We start from the raw sequence: 20612 nt of genomic DNA, 5'->3' as shown, positions 1-20612 counted from the left end.
GATTAAGCTGTTGCCATGGAAGGAAAAATACACCAGATGACTTGCCATCAAAGCATAGAGATCAGCACTTCATACATATCCCACAATAAAGCTGTCGCCTTACCAAGGACTTGAGCTGTGGTATTCTTTTTCACTCAAAACATTGATAACCTAATTCAAACAACACAGCTTCAGACAAGTAAACTTTATTGCTGGTGGGTGCAAAAAACAACTCTCCCTCTTGTTCCGCTTCTATACTCTTAGTGTTACGGTTAGTAAGACCCAGAACCATAGAGATACAAAAGGCACGTTTAATGAGTGCGGAGGGGTTTAAACACTGGTGTAGACAGGTGGCTGGTCGAAGTGAGGGAGGAAGGCAGCTCGGAGGGACAACGGATGGATCTAAGGAGAGGCAGAGTTAGTACTAGAATACAACAAGAAACAACAACACAGGCGCAAATGACTAGGAGCCCAGTTACCACAATAGTGCATGTAATGATCTGGCGTTGAAGAGGCGGTCAGCCCGGGTTTATGTAAGGCAAGGCAAGGCAAAGCAGCTAAATTTGTATAGCACATTTCAGCAACAGGGCAATTCAAAGTGCTTTACACAAAATCATTAAAACAGATAAAACACAAGTACAAACAGTTAAAAGTCATAAGCATTAAAAATCAATAAGACACATGAATAGACAGTTAAAAACAAAATAGAAACATTAGGACACATAAAACACAAGAATAAAAGTTACAGTGCAGCATAAGAAAGAAATGTGCATTAATTTAAAGAAAGGCAGCATCAAAAAGAAAGGTCTTCAGCCTTGATTTAAAAGAACTGAGAGTAGCAGCGGATCTACAGGTTTCTGGGAGTTTATTCCAGATATGAGGAGCATAGAAACTGAAAGCTGCTTCACCCTGTTTAGTTCTGATTCTGGGGACAGAAAGTAGACCTGTCCCAGATGACCTGAGAGGTCTGGGGGGGTCATAGTGTAGTAGCAGATCAGAAATGTATTTTGGACCTAAACCGTTAAGGGATTTATAAACTAGCAAGAGTACTTTGAAATCAATTCTTTGAGACACAGGAAGCCAGTGTAAAGACTTCAGAACTGGAGTGATGTGATCCAGTCTCTTGGTCTTAGTGAGGACTCGAGCAGCAGCGTTCTGAATCAGCTGCAGCTGTCTGATTGATTTTTTTAGGGAGACCTGTAAAGACCCCCATTGTATTGCAATGAGTGATGAGTGATGAGGAACAGCTGAGTGGATGACGGAACGTAGATGGAAAGCCACGCCTCTAGATCCCTTGGAACGCCCTCACGGCAAGACAGACAAGACACACAGAAGAAAGGGAAGACACGACACAGGTTGGGGAATGCACCAGACCACAACACTTAGCCCGCGTGACAAGAAAAATGCACCAGATGACCTTCTATCCAAGCAGGGAGATGAGTACAGAGATTTGGGTGCTAGCAAGATGGACGTAGGTTGCCTATTGTTCATTTAGACTTACCAGCAACATTGTTATGATGCAAACCTGCTTGAAAAACAGCCACAATTCTTTTTAAAGACTTATGGATGGAACACAAACAATATGGCAGCATCTGAAGTGTTCAAGAACGTCAACTCTACACCTGAACAGGGACTTGAACCCTGGACCCTCAGATTAAAAGAATGATGCTCTACCGACTGAGCTACCCAGGCTTCTAAAACTACTGGCTGTGGAAAAAATAATCTCCTGAACTACAGATTGAAGTTTAAGTAAATGAAGACCATTAAGCTGTTGCCATGATCACGGTCTTCTGGACAGCAGGAGGGTAGACCATAATTTGCACTATGCCTGAGAACACCAAATGTTATTGCACAAATTGGTTGAAAATTGGCTAAATTGACCAAAACGGTTAAAAAGCTCAAAGTCCCAACTCATCATGGCCACTAGCAGACTGTGAACATCCTGCAAACCTGCATGACAGATGACGTTAGCGAGCACTTCATACATATCACACAATCAAGCTGTTGCCTTACCAGGGACTTGAGCTGTGGTATTCTTTTTTGCTCAAAACGTTGATAACCTAATGCAATTTTACGGCTCTAGACAAATAAACTTTATTGCTAGTGGGTACAATAAAACAACACTCCCTCTTGATCCGCTTCCTCTTGACGGGAAAAATCCACCAGATGACTTGCCATCCAAGCAGGGAGATCAGCACAGAGATTTGGGTGCTAACAAGATGGATGTAGGTTTGCCATTGTTCATTTAGAGATAGCACCCGCATTGTTATGATGCAAACCTGCATGAAAAACAGCCACATTTCTTTTTGAAGACTTGTGCATGTTACTTACATGATACAACAGTGTCTGAAAGTGTTCAGAATTGCCAAAGTGTACAACTCATCCAGCTCATCCAGAACTCTGACAATTTTGCTCAATTTGGCCTTAATTGTTTCTGGACATCTGTTCTTTTTAAACAGTTAAAAAGCAGGCCGGTTAGCTCAGATTGTTTGAGTGTGGTGCTAAAAATGCTAAGCACCGGCAGACACTTTAGGGGTACTAAAATCGCCAAACCCTACGCCCAAGAGCATCTGTATCCACCTTTTGTTTGCACAAATCGGCCATTAACGCAAAAAACAAGTCTCAATCTCTATAGCTCTGCTTTCCATGTCTTTTGTAGCAAGGCCACAACAGTTGTAAGGTTGTCTGCTCAGTAAGTGCAATATGAGTCACAGGTAACTAATGTGCCTAGCATTAATCTATTTCCTTCAACAAAAGCTAACTGGCCACCTGATTAGTCTGCTTTTTTAAAAATGTTACCTCGCTCCTGAATTTCAGATAAACCATGGCAATTCAGATTTGGAAATATTACCTTTTCTTGCAACCACGTGGCCTAATGGACAAGGCGTCTGACTTCGGATCAGAAGATTGAGGGTTCAAGTCCCTTCGTGGTTAGAAATTCCTGTCTACCTCCAGAAACAGAATGGGAGCATGTAGCATCTTGGTTTGGACTCTATAGCTATGCTTTCCGTGTCTTTTTTGAAAGGCCGAAAACATATGCAGTCCCTACAAACCATACACAACCAGGTAACCCATCCAGAACTCACCCAATTTTGCTTGATTTTGCCTGGTTTGTTTCCGGAAATCTTTCTTTTTCAAACACTTAAAAAGCAGGCCGGTTAGCTCAGATGGTTTGAGTGTGGTGCTAATAATGCTAAGCACTGGCAGACACTTTAGGGGTAATAAAATCACCAAACCCTACACTTAAGATCATCTGTTTCCACCTTTTGTTTGCACAAATAGGCCATTTACGCAAGTGAAGAAGTTCTTGTATCTCAAAGGCATATGAGGTTGCATACAGATGGAGAGAAGGAGGAGGAGAGAGGTACCTAGTGCATCATGGGAAGTCCCCCGGCAGTCTAGGCCTATAGCAGCACAACTAAGGGATGGTTCAGGACTCACCCAAGCCAGCCCTACCTATAGGATTTATCAAAGAGGAAAATCTTAAGCCTACTCTTACATGTGGAGATGGTGTCTGCCTCCTGAACCCAAACTGGAACCTGGTTCCACAGGAGAGGAACGCTCTGGCTCCCATTCTACTTTTTGAAAACCTGCTCTTTACTCGCTTTTTCCCACATCCTCAACGCTTAGCTAACTAAATGACTTAAGTTGGCCTGTAATTGTTGCTTTTTCATCTTTGTTGTGATCGTTGTGTGCCTACAATAGCACACATGTGGATATTATAAAAGAAACTGCCTAGCAAACCCTTGCAACTCTTTTAAAGGTTCCATGGTGTAATGGTTATCACTCTGGACTCTGAATCCAGTAATCTGAGTTCAAATCTACGTGGAACCTGTTTTTAAGTTTCATGTATGCTTCGGTTGAAGTTAAGTGTAATATCTTGTTTGTGTTGTAGTATCTATAGAGATTTGTGGTGTAGTATGGAACCATTGTCCTGTCTTTTGTGTATTATGAAACTTATTGCCGTCTGTCTTGGCAGGACTCCCTGGAAGAAGAGTTACTGCTGCTCAATGGGATTGTTCCTGGTTAAATAAAGGTTTAATCAAAATAAAATGAATCTGTAATATGTCCAAACATTCCTCTCTTCATTACTGACATACTGGAAGTCGGCCATGTTTAAATGGATACCCTCCAGTTATTGTTGTTTGGTAGATTAGACACAGTAGATAAAAAAATAAAATAAAATAAAAAACTAAGGATAGGCAGAACAGAAGAGATGGGTCTTCAATATAGGATTTGTAATGTAGCAAAATACAATCCTTCACCTTAAAATCAAGTACATTTTAAAAGATACTTGAAAAATACACAACAAAACTGCTCAATACAGTAGCGTAAGTAATGTATTTCCTTATTTTCCACCTCTGCCAATACCTCACTGTCCAGTGTGTATTAAATGTTCCAAACTGAGTGAACAATGTGAATGTCCCCTCATCTGATATACGTATAAAGGGATGTCTTTCTTCTACAACTGTGTTACTTCTTGATATTAATAGAATAATTCTACAACGTATGAATTTCTGGTGTCGATGAGCATTTGATCCGATGACGCCGTGACATCTTCATAACTTCAGAGTCAGAGAGACGTCAGAACCTGTCCAACCTGTTCCCAGAGCCAGTCAGTGTGAGAGAAGTCCCCCATCAGATGATGGAGTTCTACTATCTGTCCACTAGATCGAGCTAACTGACCATCTAATGAGCTAAAGATCAGCAGCTTGTACAGCAGCAGGTATCTCTCCAAGTGGCCTCCATGTGACATACATCAACGTATACGTTGTACTTTTAGCTGTTAATACTTACTACCTTGATACTTCCTCCATAACAGCCCCTGTTTCTCATGTGGCCCCTTGGGAAAATGAATTGCCCCCCCCCCCCCTTTCCCTAGGACAACGTATATAGGAGGCTGGCTAAATTATTCACATACGTCTGCTCATACGGGCTGTTTAGGTGTGAAGAAGCTAGCTTCTAGTCTGGGCTGGGAACATTAGCTGTAGAAGCTAGCTGCTAGTCTGGGCCTAACCCTAGTTAGCGGAGCATCTGTTCCCTGGAATGTTGTTGTTTCTTCAGTTTTTTGGAGCTGGCACAGCATCGTGAAAACGTTGATCTACTGTCAGCTGTTGTCAGAGGACGCAGGGGAGGGAAACAAGAAATAAAACTCTCAAAACCAAAACTGCAGATCCGCTCACTGACAGTCATGAAGTCGTTTCCTGTATATCGGTAGTTTAATGTAAAAGACATACAGACACTTATGATCCTTTTCTGTGTGAAAGGGCTGCACACACCTCGTAAAAAACATACAGACTATAGTGTTTGTCCGCTTGTAGAGCAGATAGTTAAGTTCTGGCTGTAATAGGCCTGTGTGGTTAACTCAGCTGCAAACCCCAATATTAGATCTCTTTGGTTGGTCTGGAGTCCGGTCAGGTCTACCCGGCAACACTGAAGCCCGGGATGGGATAGGAGCGCCAACCCTCTAATACGCACCCCCCCGCTGCTCTCTGGCCGCTGTCGCCAGTTTGGTGATTCTGGTGAAGCGTAGTGTTGAACATCAGCTCCTCTTACGTTACACGTGCAATGGAGCCGGCCAGCAGAGTTAAAATACTTCTATTGGTGGATTATAATACACCGGGCCTAAAGTAATTCAGCAGAGTCAGGGACATGTAAACCAGAAAGGGGGTAATCCCATAGACCGTTAATATTAATAATATAATCAATATCTATACAGTCTATGGGTAATCCCATGCATCCCCTTTATTTCTTTCAGCTAGAATATAAAGTACAGCTTCCAGCATGAAGCGTATCCCACAATCCACTGCAACATGAGGTCACACAGGTGGGACGCTGCCTGTGCTCCAGAGACCCGTCGACAAATGTGAGTAGATATTAAATTTATTTCTGCTGCAGTCAGGAGAAAGATGCTTTTATTGTTTTAATTTGGAGATATTCTCCTCACCCAAGAGGGAGGGAGCGGAGAATGTAAAGGTAAATGTCAAGCAGTGAAAAAAAAAAAAGTACTAAGGTAGTAAATATTAACAGCTAAATGTACTTTAAGTAACAAAAGTAATGTGTCACACGGAGGCCACTTGGAGAGATACCTGCTGCTGTACAAGTTGCTGATCTTTAGCTCATTAGATGGTCAGTTAGCTCCATCTAGTGGACAGATAGTAGAGGTCCATCATCTGATGAAACTCAGTACACAGAGACCTCAAACTGTCTGACAACAACAGGAAGGTGACAAATGTGAAGGAGGATCAGTCATATCCTGATCATCCAGACAGATTTGACATCTTGCCTCAGCTTCTGTGTAGAGATGGTCTGACTGGTCGCTGTTACTGGGAGGTCGAGAGGAGAGGAAGGGTTGATATATCAGTGAGTTACAGAGGAATCAGAAGGAAAGGAGGCAGTGAAGACTGTGTGTTTGGATTTAATGATCATTCCTGGACTCTGAACTGGTCTGATGGTGGTTACTCTGTCTGGCACAATAAGAGAAGAACAGCCCTCACTTCCTGTTCTGTCTCTAACAGAGTAGCAGTGTATGTGGACGTTCCTGCTGGCTCTCTGTCCTTCTACACAGTCTCCTCTGACTCACTGATCCACCTCCACACCTTCAACACCACAGTCACTCAGCCTCTCTATCCTGAGTTTTGGGTCTGCTCTGGTTCCTCAGTGTCTCTGTGTCCTCTGCAGGACTGAGAGTCTCTCCTGTGGACAGAAACACTGACTGAAGACAAGCTGCTGAAATCAAAGTTCAGTCTGTTCACCATCACACACACTCTGCACTGTGAAGCAGATCTGAGACTCAAACACAAAAACATTCATCTGATTTCATCTCTGGTTATCAACATTTGAACTGTTTGACTAAAACACTTCATGATATGTCACATCTAAAAATTAATCAACTTGTATTGGTCACTATTATGTCCTTTATACTTTCAATCATATTGTAAAATATTTAAAATGTGGTAAACAAATGTTTCTATAAACAATCATCATATAGTCTAATGTTTCTAAATGCTTTTAATAAAATCTATATGTTTCACCATTTGTTCATTTGATCATATCATGATTTCATTCATCAGTTGTCTTTCTTTACTGGGATTGATACACCCCCCCATAATAAAAAACTATGTACCTCAGTGCAGCCTATTCAAAATAACTATTATATTTCATTTACATACATAAAGACATTTGCACCATAAATTAATGCAGAAAAGACACAAATTGTTGCAGAAAATGAAGTGTCCCCCCCCCCCATGTTGAACCCAAGGTTGTGTCTTATTTTCAACTCCTAATTAAAAGGTAAAGTTTGCGTCCACTAAAGGTTCAGTTGTCTCTGACAGACTCAGATTATTATTCTAATAATATTATGGGATGGATCCCTACAGAGATAGACCTTTAGTTAAAGAGTAAGATCCTTTTAGTTTAACATGAAACAGCCCCGAAATCACCATCACCAAACCCACCAGACTCCATGTAAATAATCACTACTTTTAGCGTGTATAGAGCAGCATATCTCCACCAGACTCCATGTAAATAATCACTACTTTCAGCGTGTATAGAGCAGCATATCTCCACCAGACTTCATGTAATAATCACAACTTTTAGTGTGTATAGAGCAGCATATCTCCACCAGACTCTATGTAAATAATCACTACTTTTAGTGTGTATAGAGCAGCATATCTCCACCAGATTCCATTAAATAATCACCACTTTTAGCGTGTATAGAGCAGCATATCTCCACCAGTCTTCATGTAAATAATCACCACTTTTAGCGTGTATAGAGCAGCATATCTCCACCAGACTCCATGTAAATAATCACTACTTTTAGCATGTACAGAGGAGCATATCTCCACCAGACTCCATGTAAATAATCACTACTTTTAGCGTGTATAGAGCAGCATATCGCCACATTTATTTCAGCTTGAATGTGTGATACACCCTTAAGGGATAACATAATAACCAGCGTAGCGTTTAGTACGAATTTCAAATTTTATTGGTGAGCAATATTAACGTAGCGGGGAAACAAAGAAAGCGGAACCAATGTGCGGGGATCGGTACACCACGGTGCCCAGGTGACGGACACTCTTTGGAGACGAGGATGGCGGTTTGTTTTCACACTCACTGATGCCGTAATTCTGCTTTCCAGGTTGGTACTCGGTAAAATGACAAAAGTCGGTTTCCTTCTGACGTGTGTAGGGTGTACTGAAGCTGTGGTGGGTTAGTTATGGAGGTTATGATGTGTAAACGCGAGCTACAGAGCCGCGTTTGTAACCGGAAACGAGTTTCGTAATCAATAGAGCTAGCGGCTAGCTAACAGGTGTGTATCGGGGTGGGATCATAGACAGTTAAAGGAATGGACCAACAGGTCCCGTTGTTGCCATGGAGACCAGTGAAGTCTATTAGAAGCTCTTTCCCGGTGATGCTGAGCGTTACTGCGCAGCCTCCAACTGAGCTTGAAGACGTAGATGTGACTTGAGTAACCTTTCTGAAAGCTGTAAGTCTTCTGGTAGCTGTGCAAGACAAATCTCAATCATTCCCAATCAGCAGAGACGGCGAGGTAGATATATGTTAGGAGATAACATAGACACAGGCTAATTACTGCTAACTAACATGCTAGTTAACATTAACATAGACACAGGCTAATTACTGCTAACTAACATGCTAGTTAACATTAAAATAGACACAGTCTAATTACTGCTAACTAACATGCTAGTTAACATTAACATAGACACAGGCTAATTACTGCTAACTAACATGCTAGTTAACATTAACATAGGCACAGGCTAATTACTGCTACTAACATAGGGTTGTGTGTGTGATTCTGGGTGCTGGTGCTTCCATTCCCTGGTAATGAGTTATTTTGTGGTTTTTAACGTATCCTGACAGGATTGTTGATGTTAAAATGTTGTTTAGCTCTTAAAGGGGAGTTCCTCCTAAAAGTTCTACAGAGTATTAGAAAAGGAATGTATTATAAGTTGAACTATTATCCCCAAGTGTATGATGGTTCATGTTTTGACTCTGAAGTCGTTTGAATATTTATTTACAGCCAAAGAGGGTTTATGATTTCCATGATGACATTAGTAAAATGGAGGAGTTTTGGAGGTAGAAAGAAGAGATAGATATTATTATTGAAACGGTACAGTAAAGGTGATATTTATTTTGGTAAGGACGAGACTATTTCTGGGAATTTGAGTGTGGAAGATTTTGCCCACTGAAAAATGGGGAGTAAAGAAAATGGTGTTACGGTTCTTAAATTGAAGTGAAACATGTTTCCACGAGGGGAATGTTGTTGTTGAGGACTGTTTTATGCTTTTGTGTTTTGGAGAATTTGTAATAAACAGAGATTTGGAGACGAGGACGGCGGTTCGTTCTCTCACTCACTGACTCCGTGATTCTACTTTCCAGGGTTTCTCCTCTGAGAGTTAAGTAGTGAACCCCAATCAAGAAAAATAATTTGTTACCCCGGTTACTCGATTTGAAACCACCGCCTTGGGACAGACGTCAAGCTGGCGACCGGAGCAGGAAAGAAGGAGGAAGAGGAGGAGGAGCCTGCAGCAGTGAAGGAGGAAGAGGAGGAGCAGCCTGCAGCAGTGAAGGAGGAAGAGGAGGAGGAGCAGCCTGCAGCAGTGAAGGAGGAAGAGGAGGAGGAGCAGCCTGCAGCAGCAGTGAAGGAGGAAGAGGAGGAGTATGTGGTGGAGAAGGTTTTGGACCGCAGAGTGGTGAAGGGAAGAGTAGAGTTTCTGCTGAAATGGAAGGGGTTCTCAGAGTAAGTATGAGTCTAGAATATTAATGCTTGGTGTTCTTGGTCCTGAGATATATAATATACTTACATATTGCAAATAAGTGTCAGCATGGTATCATGCCCTCAAAGTTGAAGGTTTGGTATTTTGACACTACGTTGCAGACCCACAAATAACCTTACAAGATGGCAATAGAAAAATAGATAACCTTAGAAATAGAAAAAAGGAATAACAGGAATGATAATTAGAGTGAGAATGGATTGTCTAAAAACAAAGTGTGAGGAGATGTTCTTCTGTCTGCACTCACCTTTCCAGTGAGGATAACACATGGGAGCCACAAGACAACCTGGACCTAGACCTTATCACCGAGTACATGCAGAGACACAAGGAGACGGAGGAGAAGAAGAAGAAGGAGGGCAAGAGGAAAGATGTCAGGGAGGAGGAGGTGAGTGAAGGAAAGACGGTAGGGCTGCACAATTAATCAAATTTTAATCGCAATCGCGATTTTGACTTCCCACGATCAAATTTACATGATCGAGCAATTTTTTTTCAAAGCGTAATTTCATACAACGCTCCGGGATTTTTTGCAAAGCCCATCTACCGCTACTATATGATCAGTTGTTCCCTGCACCGGGAAGCTTAGTTTCTAGATGTAGACATTCACAGAGGACAGAGTAACGGGAGGAAAACTCAACATATAACAATTGGTTATACATCGGTCTCAAGGTTGACCAGTTTACCAGTAAACGCAACACTTTGTCCCATCTGTTGTTTTTCAGACAACAGCAGTGACCAGTGCTAGTCGGTGCTAGTTAGCGTCTGTTAGCTGTTAGCTCCTCTAGGACGCACCGGTGCTAATGTCCTCGCATCCGCTGCAATGTTGTTATACGGACATGGTTTAATTTAACGTTACATGACCCATTTCTTCTGTAAAGCCGTGCCTGTGTTGGATTGAGATTTATTCTTTGCGGCTAGCCTGGTCCAGAGCAGGCTAACAGGCAGGCTAAAATTAATCCTGGAGTCTCACGTGTCAAATCAGCTGCCGTCTGATCCGAAATAAACGTTATAACCAGTTATCACCGTTTTGAATGTCATTGATATTTAGAAAAACATTTTGTCACCAAAAATCTATCTTTATTGCCAATAAATTAAACATAACAGGCAAAATCATTAGGCCTACATAAAATTATGTTACAGAACCATTATCAACTCTTAGAACCATAACTAACATGTCACACACAAAAAGGCACTCATATGTCTAATATAAGTGCACCCCCCCCCCCCCCCCCCCCTCATATTTCATCAGTGTCCCATATCAAAACCAACAACAATATACAACTGCATGAACAGGAAGTAATTACAAATGATTACAATAAAACAGAACCAATGCAATAATGAATGGGTACAACATGAACATATGATTTAAGAAACGTCTGCTCGTTTTCAGCCCCAAAGTGGATCAGCTGCAAAGAAATGTGGGATTGTTGTGCTAATCAACGTAACGTTAGCATTGCAAGCTAGCGATTTAAAAAAAAGTTTCAGTTAGGATCATGGTTGCAAGTATATATGTACAGGACTGTATAGACAATAAAACAAGACTGTCGTAATTTTTAAATCAATGATTTAAGCCAAAAATACTTACATTTATGCGTCTCTCTGGTCGATGCGGCAGCCATTATTGCCTGTTGCACCATGTCTATCCTACCCCTCGGTTTCAAGTATGCTCGCGTTCTCCCTAGATTTTTTCTTTCACTGTCTATGGTTTCTAGGGCCATGCACCCCTTAGCCCTCGATCACAAAACGTATTGGGACACCACTATGTCCCGCGTGAACGCGCAAAAACAAGGGGAAGGGGTAAGACAGAAATGAGATACAGCCTAAGCCTAGAGTCCTTAGGGTCCATTTCCCCAGGAACATAATTCTCTCTGCTGACTTTTAAGGCAAAGGCCAAATAATAATACATTGTATTTATATAGTGCTTTACATGGTAAGCTACTCAAAGACACTTTACAGTAAAACCAGCACATTTATCACATAAAAACAGAAACATGAAACTAGCATATTTAAAGTAATTAAAACACAGTGTAGCCCACAACTTTGGAAAAAATGTGGAGTGACTATAGGCTAAGTAGATCATTTTACATCCTCACACATTCAGTCGGGTCCGCTATGTTGGGCTTTTTCTCTCCGTTTGATAAGAGCCGTATTTCCCTTCCTGCATATTATATTCTTCCCTCCTCGTTACTTTCTATTAGAAGCTGCTGCTCATTGGGTGAAACATATGGCGCATGCGTCTTCTCCATCTCTGCATCAGTAAATCTGTGATCGATATCGTGGTCTATTTAAGAAAAGCCGTGAACGTGCACTTATCCTGGCTATCTACACCTGGCTGGACATAGCTCCACCTGTTCATCCTGGCTCGGCAAACGTGCAACCGATTAAGCCGCGATTAGCAGATCACACTAAGTCAAGCTGCTCTTTTTCTTATCCTGGATATCTTTATTCTACTTTTGTGCAACAGGCCCCCGGTCTAGACCGGACTCTGGGATGTTATTTACAGAAACCCAACAATTCCCACCAAGAGCAAGCACTAGGTGACAGAGGCAAGGATACACTTCCTTTAAGAGGCAGAAACCTCGAGCAGAACCATGGCTCAGGGTGGGGGGCATCTGCCTCGACCGGTTGGGAGAAACAGACAGACAGACAGACATGAAGAATTTTAGCAGAGGGTGTAGAGCAGGAACATGGAGGCAGCAGGTGACTCCAACCACAGATCCAGAGCCAGAAACACCTGCAGGAAGAGAGAGGAGGAGAGATGAGAGGGGCGAGAAAACACAAGACTCCAGGAAAGAGTTGTTACAGAGTTAGTAACATGCATTAATGGGATGAGGTTGCATACAGATGGAGAGAAGGAGGAGGAGAGAGGTGCTCAATGTAGGGCTGCACAATTAATCGAATGTTAATCGCGATCACGATTTGGACTTCCCACGATCAAATTTGCGTGATCAAGCGATTATTTTTTATAAAGCGTCATTTCATTGAACGCTCCGGGTTTTTTGCAAAGCCAATCTCCCGCTCCATAAAGCCGTCTGCTCATGAGCCAGTCAGAGTAGTTCACTGCACCCCGTGCAGCTAAGTTTCTAGATGTAGACAGTCACAGAGGACAGAGTAGCGTGAGGAAAACTCAACAGATAGCAGTCGGTAATACGTCAGTCTCAAGGTTTACCAGTTTACCAGTAAACGCAACACTTTGTCCCATTTGTTGTTTTTCAGACAACAACAGTGACCAGTGCTAGTTAGCGTCTGTTAGCTGTTAGCTCTTCTAGGACGCACCGGTGCTAATGTCCTCGCATCCGCTGCAATGCTGTTTATATGGATATGGTTTAATTTTGCGTTACATGACCCATTTCGTCTGTAAAGCCGTGCCTGTGTTGGATCTTTCTACGCTCTCTCGTCCTACTCTCTCTCCTCTTACTCTCCGCGGCCCGCCACACAGCGGCCGCCGGTCCACACTTCTGATGTATGTCTACAGTTTTAATTTTCATTAACACAGCTGTATATTGTTAAGTATGAGGGGGCAAACCTGTATTTGTACCAGTGTTTCCGCGGGTAACTGTTATCGCGGCCGCTACGGCGAAGAACACAGAAGAAGTTTTTGAATGCAGCTAACTTCAGTTGGTAGAGTCACAGCGTGGGAGACGGAGCTGCTGTACCGAAGCCTGGACCAGGACCAGAGATGTGACCCATGGCCAGAATATCATAGTTCATAAAAATGCAGCGCAGTGAAGATACAGACGTTTAATACACACGACGTGTGTATCCGCCGTTCGACCCGTGCTGGACCTGTTCATAATGAGTCAGCCATCTCTCTGTGAGTAGCGTCCATCACACTCCCTCTCGCAGTTATAAATAGCCTATGTGACAATAAAATTTGTTTTGGTTAAAATCAACAAATAATCGTGAGAATAATCGCGATCAAAATTTTGATCAAAATAATCGCGATTATCATTTTGGCCATAATCGTGCAGCCCTAGCTCAATGCATCATGGGAAGTCCCCCAAAAGTCTAGGCCTATAGCAGCGTAACTAAGGGATGGTTCAGGACTCTCCTGAGCCAGCCCTAACTATAAGCTTTATCAAAGAGGAAAGTCTTAAGCCTACTCTTAAATGTGTAGACGGTGTCTGCCTCCTGAACCCAAACTGGAACCTGGATATATCAATCCAAACTTTATTAACACACAGAGAGCGTAACCATGGTAATGCAGCAGGGGAACTTAGACACAGACATGCAGTGAACGATGCTTCTGGTTTTACTTAGCTCGCTCCACCATGGCGCCTTACTAACTCACTCACTCTGTCTGTTGATATACAAATGCAGATCAATGGAGATGCATGTAATTTTGGGGGGGGCTGTATGAGGCCACCTTCCTTTCGACCAATCATTACATCTTTGTATGTAAAACCTTTACATACAGTTGTGTTCATAATAACAGCCGTGTTTTTAAAGAAGTGAATAATGCTCAAAATCCTTAGAATAGCTTTTAATTCCATAATACCAATGCATTGGGAACACTGGCCGTTGATTTCCAAATCAAAACATGACCAACATGGATCAAGTTTGTGTTAAAAAAGAGAGGAATATTAGCAGTATTTGCATTTTTCTTTACAAACTCAAATGTGTACTATTTAAACTGAAAAATGTGTCAGGGTTTGAATCCCTGCACTAATATTTAGTTGCATAACCATTATTTCTGAGAAACCGCTTCATATCTGTGTTGCACGGAGTCACCTGTGAACAGGTATTCCAGCCCAGGACCATTGAACTACATCCCATAATTCCTCTGCATTACTGGGTTTGGCCTCAGTAACAGCATTTATGATGTCACCCTACAAGTGTTCTCTGGGATTGAGGTCCGGGGGTTGGGCTGGCTGCTCCATAACATCCATCTGGTTCATCTGGAACCAAGACTTTGCTCCTTCCTGGTGTGTTTGGGTCCTTGTCTTGTTGAAAGACCCGTTTCAAAGGCATTTCCTCTTCAGCATAAGGCAACATGACCTCTTCAAGTATTCTGATGTATTGAAACTGATCCATGATCCCTGGTATGTGATAAACAGGCCCAACACCACAGTATGAGAAACATCCCATAACCACCATGCTTTACTGTCTTCACAGTGGACTGGGGCTTGATTTCAGTGCAGGGGGGTCGGAGGACAAACTGTCTGTGGCTCCTAGACCCAAAAAGAACAGTTTCCCTCTCATCAGTCCCCAGAATGTGCTCCATTTCTCCGTTGGCCAGTCAATGTGTCCTTTGGTTGTTTCCCACGTTGTTGCAAGCATTAAATCTTTATAAACATGCACAAGCAGCACATCATTTGAAAGCTTAAAGTCTCATGATTCCATCAAGCCCACACAGAAGCAATAAGGTGACTCACAGCGGTTATAATCATGTTATGAAGTAAGGAAACAGAGAAAGATTTGAGTCTAAGTTGAGTGTTTTCCAACCTGTCTTCTTGTGTCTTTAATCAAGGCGGTGAAAGATCGCCAAAAACTTTTTTTCCCTTCATCGCCAACTCTCCAAGGTATTAGAATATCCAAGCTTTGTAATCCAAAATGAGCTGGTCCCCTCACAATCTTGTAGTTTCTAGCCAAGTTTCGACGTGGAGAAATCTAGATAGATCATCATTTCTGGGTTTTGACAGCTTGTAGCTTATTCCCTCGGCGCGCTACGAAGTCACTCCGTACACCACCAGACTCTCTGGCTTCTGCAGATTTTACTTTGTTCCCAGCCAATCGCTTCAGTCTAACCCGAGCTGTCCCTGAGACAAGCCTATCAAGTTCCACAGTCCCCATTGGGCCCACGTGGGAAGGATTGACAGTTTTTCCTTCCAGTTAGAAGTAGAGGTTATGAAACCGGGCTCCCTGTGTAGCCAATAAGCAGACGAGTTGACGATACCAAACATGACCAGAAAATATTAACCCTGTGATGGCTCCAGCTGTGTCAAAGCAAAAATATGGCCTTCTTTCACCATTTCATCAATTTATAATTACTTAATCCTATAAATGTATGTATGTAGTTATTTCAGGTATGTGTGTGAGTGATGTGGATGTGTTTTTGTGTTTGAGAAGTTTTGTATTTTGCACTTTTTTGGCTTTTTTGGAAATAGGAAAAACGCACAGACATATCTGTATAAATAAATTTATATAAAATCCATTTAATGAGTAAAATTTTTCTGGATTTTTTCTGTTCTAAGTTTAGACATATGGCTACGGTACTATTTTTGGATATAGCCCATGTAATATGCTTACAGTAGTGCTTTTTATTAATTTTACAGATGATTTACTTGGACGTAAATAGAAATTCTCTATTCTAATCTCTTTAGCTCTGTGTCAGTACGGCCTAGTGTCACAATGCCACTAGAAACAACAAATTGAGTGTTAATTTTCCAATAACCTCAGGGTCATCCCAGAGGGCAGAAGAATGTGGGAAGTGCATCACTTTTTGGGGGGTAAAAATGTAGGTGAGAAAAGTGTTTCTAAAGAGGTTAAATATGTATGTATACAGTATATAGATTAAATATGGGCCATAACTGACAGATACCAGTGAAAGGTAAAAAATCGGTGGGAAAATGTTACATTTACAACTTTCCCAGCACTAAAAATCCCGGATTATCCCCATGTGTTACCGGCTGGCTAAAGGCTGGCAACAAAATGGAGGCCACACATAAATTGATCAAAAGTAGTTTATTTACCACAAACTAATAAACACTGGATGTTACATTTCCCATACTGCAACTCCATAATAGTGATGTTGGCAAATAATTAAAGGTAATGCATCTGTCAAACAATGTTCCATAGACATGCTCTAAATGTTGTTTCTAGTTTAAGATAGAGCTCTACAGCATGGCATCTCACTAACTCACTCTCTTGGTTTTTCTCTGTTGGTAGAAACAGAGAGGAAGAGGAGTCAGACGTCACCGCTGTCAGCACTGTGACAAATCCTTCCCATCAGGATATTTAAAGATTCATCTGAGAGCTCACACTGGAGAGAAACCGTACAGCTGTGATCAATGTGGGGTGGCTTTCACAGCACAGGGTTCCCTAAAAACACATCAACGCATTCACACTGGAGAGAAACCTTACAGCTGTGAACAATGTGGGGCAGCTTTCACAGTACAGGGTTCCCTAAAAAAACATCAACAAATTCACACTGTAGAGAAGCCGTACAGCTGTGAACAATGTGGGGAAACCTTTTCTCGTAGTAGCTACCTTAAAAAACACCATCGCATTCACACTGGAGAGAAGCCTTACAGCTGTGAGCAATGTGGGGAAACCTTTTCTCATAGTGGTAACCTTAAAGCTCACCAGCGCATTCACACTGGAGAGAAGCCGTATAGCTGTGAACAATGTGGGAAAACCTTTTCTCGTAGTAGTTACCTTAAAAAACACCAGCGCATTCACACTGGAGAGAAGCCGTACTGGTGTGAACAATGTGGGAAAATGTTTACTCATAGTAGTCACCTTAAAAGACACCAGCTCATTCACTCTGCCTCGTTGTGAACATGTTTCAGAGCCAAGCTGTTTCCTCCTCCTCATGCCCTGATAGCTGTATTGTTCTGATCTTCTCTCCATGTTGAAGGCTGACCAGCAGTAACTTTATCTTCTGACCAACATGTATGTTATTGTGGATCAGCTGGACTGTTTTCTGCCTTTCCTCAGAACCCTTTACCATTTAGGTACCAGAATCTGTGCCTGAACCTATCCTTTTACAAATATTTTTTTAATGTATATGTTAAAAAAAAAGAAATGAGCACAAAAAGACAGTCAGCAAAAAAACAGCTTGTTTATTGCTATATGGTCCAAATTAAATGTAAAAAATATATGTAATAACATATTTTGCCAGTAAATTGCTGCTAAACAACAAAAACAACCACTAGGTGGAAAGAGGCAGCGCTGGTGTTTCAGTAGCACCGAAATCCCCGTTACTATTCGGTCTGATAGATACCGGGTGTTAAGGCACCGGTGCCGTACTAGCACTGGGTTTCGTCTGACATTTCATATTTTCTGTGACTGAATGTGGTTTTAAATCTGTTGAGGTCTGTTCAGACATAAAGTAAAGACCCTGATGATGTCATACAAAATCAGAAAATAGAAAGCAAACAGCTGATTTATTCATCTGACTTGTAAAATAACATCGATTGAATTGTTTCAAACGTTTTGCAATGTGGAACAATTAAATACAAAATAAAAGAAATTAAACAAGGCCTTGTGCTGATTATTTGTGACCTAATTTGGTTGATTTATCCTTCCTGCCGTTTCTGTGTTTAATGTTGTGTATGGCTTCAAAACCTGTAAATGCAACTGTGGTGGCTGGAAATCTAACCTGGGCAAAATGCTTGCACTGCTATGGTATAATCATAGTCGAAAAGTAACATTTGTTGCCTTTCTGCTAGACAATACAACGTTCACTGCAAATCTTGTAACACAGACAAAAGAAATGCTGAGAAATACATTGGTGGCTTCCACCTATGAGAGAACTATTGTTCATGAAGAAACATCTGCGATTTGGTTTACTACCAATCTTAATGCCTCACGTTGTTGGCAGGATTCTAACCTGCGCAGGGAGACCCCAAATGGATTTCTAGTCCCTCGCCTTAACCACTCGGCCATGACAACCTGAAAAGCAGTGCTATACCTGTTTGCAAAAATGTTCATACATTTTAATTGGTTAGAAGTAGTTACCAGGCAAAGTGCAAACCGTAGTGCGCTGCCTGTGTCTGTGGATCCTCATAGAGGCAGCTTGATTGATATGCTTACTTAGTTGTACCATTAAAGAGATTAATATTTTATTAAATCAGGTTGGGAATGTAACCTTTCTGGTTACTTCTTGACAAATAAAGCAAGTAACCACACAACGAAAACCACTGCGATGGCTGTGAATCTAACCCAGGTCAACTGCTTGGAAGGCAGCTATGCTCACCACTATACCACCATCGCTGGGCAACAAAGTTGGTGTCCTGAAAGGTCGAGATTTTTCCTTTATATTAAATTAAGGCATTAAGATAAATTTCCAACAGGTGATTTTTTTCCTCTTTTTAGTCAACTTCAGCATAGGTTCCTAAACGCATGCATACCACTGTGTGCATGTATACCTGCATGCATTTGAAAATGTAGACCACGTATGTACTTAAAAGATACAGAGCCCTGTTGACACAAAAAAAACATTTTTAAGGACACACAGGGTTCCATTTCCCAACAGGGGATTTTCTACCAGCCTCTAATCAATGATTTAAGGGACGTCTGGTTGGCTGGCGGATTGCCCAACGTCAGGTTGGCAAAGGGAACGGACGTCAGGTTTGCAGGCTGCTCCCCAGATGTCAGGTTGATGAAGGGAACCAATGTCACGTTGATGGGCTGCTCTCTAGACATCAGGCTGGTATTTATTGTAAAGAATCTTAAAAAAGTTGTGTTTTTTAGTTGTGTTTTTTACAAGAAAGAAAGTCAATGATGTTTGTCTGAAGTTGTGTAATAAAAGATTACAAGGGGAGACAACTTTTACATTTTGGGGATCTTGGTTTGATAAAATGCCCGGGGTTATAATTCATATCAGTAACACTGAAGATGAATGTATTGAATATCATGAGATGTCTAAGAGGCACAGTTGCTATAAAGAAGGTTGCTTTAATAAGAAGAGTACTAGATTGAATATAATGAAACGAAAAACTTTCAAATATATTAACCATTAATCAATGTTGCAATGCTCCCAACATTTGCTGGAGAAACTGTGGCCTGGTAGGGGACCATACCTATACATTCTTTTTTTTTTTAAAGATTATTTTTTTGTCCATTTTGGGTCTTTATTTATATAGAACAGCTGAAGACATGTAAGGGAAGAGAGAGGGGGAATGACATGCACCAACTGAGCTACCCGGTCGTCCCACACCCACATGTTCTGCACTGTAAACCCTAATAAGTTCACAGAACTCCAAAATTATTTTGTAACAGATTACACAAACATATTTAAGTGATGTTGTTAAATTTTTTAAGTATACGTAAAATAAAAATTAGATTTACAGTTGCCTTATAAATATTGATATTCCTCAACTTATAATTAGGGAGTAATTCACTCAAAAATTTCAATATTTTCAACTCATAATGTGGGACCTACTCTTAAAATGAAGTCTAATTTGCAATACTGATCATGGGAAGTAACGAAGTACAAATACTTTGTTACTGAACTTAAGTAGTTTTTTTAGATATTTTTACTTTACTTTACTATTTATTTTTGTGGCGAACATGACTTGCCACTTTTCATGGGCTGTCAACAACTTTTCCAGCAGTTATATCATGACTCATCTCACCATGGAAATCATGTTGAGGGTCATCATCTCTTGATTCATCACCCTTTCAGAGTGTCTACCATTGTGTCACCAGCAAAAGGATTATCAGAGGATAGTTTCAAGCCATCAACCTCTGGGTTATGGACCATCCTCTTCACCACTCTGCTGAAAATCACCCAGAAGGGACTCAAACCTACAATCCCTGGCTTAGGAGGCCAGTGCCTTATCCATTAGGCCACTGGGGCTTTACATCACCCAAGTTCACCAGTTCAGGAGAAATACATATACAGTTCTGGAGATGTAATGAAACAGTAACCTTGACCTTTGACCTCCAAGGTCGAAATCAGTTTATTGGCGACTCCTAGTGGTGATGTATGCCAAATTTAAAGTGCTTCCCTCTAGGCGTTCAGAGATATTGCATTCACAAGAATCGGATGGACAGACATGAGGACACAGTCACCTTGACATTGAACCTATGACCTCCAAAATCTCATCAATTGATCTGCGAGTTCATGTGAATGTTTTTGGATGCTGAATATTTGAATTCAAAGTCAGAATTCAA

At 41.4% G+C, this 20612-nt stretch overlaps 1 long non-coding RNA gene and 1 other non-coding gene across 2 annotated transcripts; one reads left to right on the top strand and one right to left on the bottom strand.

The window, feature by feature from the left end:
- The first annotated feature begins 2840 nt into the window (after positions 1-2840).
- trnar-ucg (transfer RNA arginine (anticodon UCG)) lies at positions 2841-2913 on the top strand. Its single transcript has one exon. It is a non-coding gene; the product is annotated as a tRNA-Arg (tRNA).
- A 2135-nt stretch (positions 2914-5048) lies between these two features.
- On the bottom strand, positions 5049-19890 carry LOC116682025 (uncharacterized). Its single transcript, XR_004330173.1, has 3 exons — positions 19879-19890; positions 10835-10841; positions 5049-5131 (listed from the first exon to the last, which is right to left on the bottom strand). It is a non-coding gene; the product is annotated as an uncharacterized LOC116682025 (long non-coding RNA).
- Between the last annotated feature and the right edge of the window lie 722 nt (positions 19891-20612).

Source organism: Etheostoma spectabile, unplaced genomic scaffold, assembly GCF_008692095.1.
Source record: "Etheostoma spectabile isolate EspeVRDwgs_2016 unplaced genomic scaffold, UIUC_Espe_1.0 scaffold00018783, whole genome shotgun sequence".
In the NCBI taxonomy this organism is placed as follows: Eukaryota; Metazoa; Chordata; class Actinopteri; order Perciformes; family Percidae; genus Etheostoma; species Etheostoma spectabile.
The sequence above is the reverse complement of the archived record's forward strand: the minus strand, read 5'-3'. Positions and strand labels throughout refer to the sequence as shown.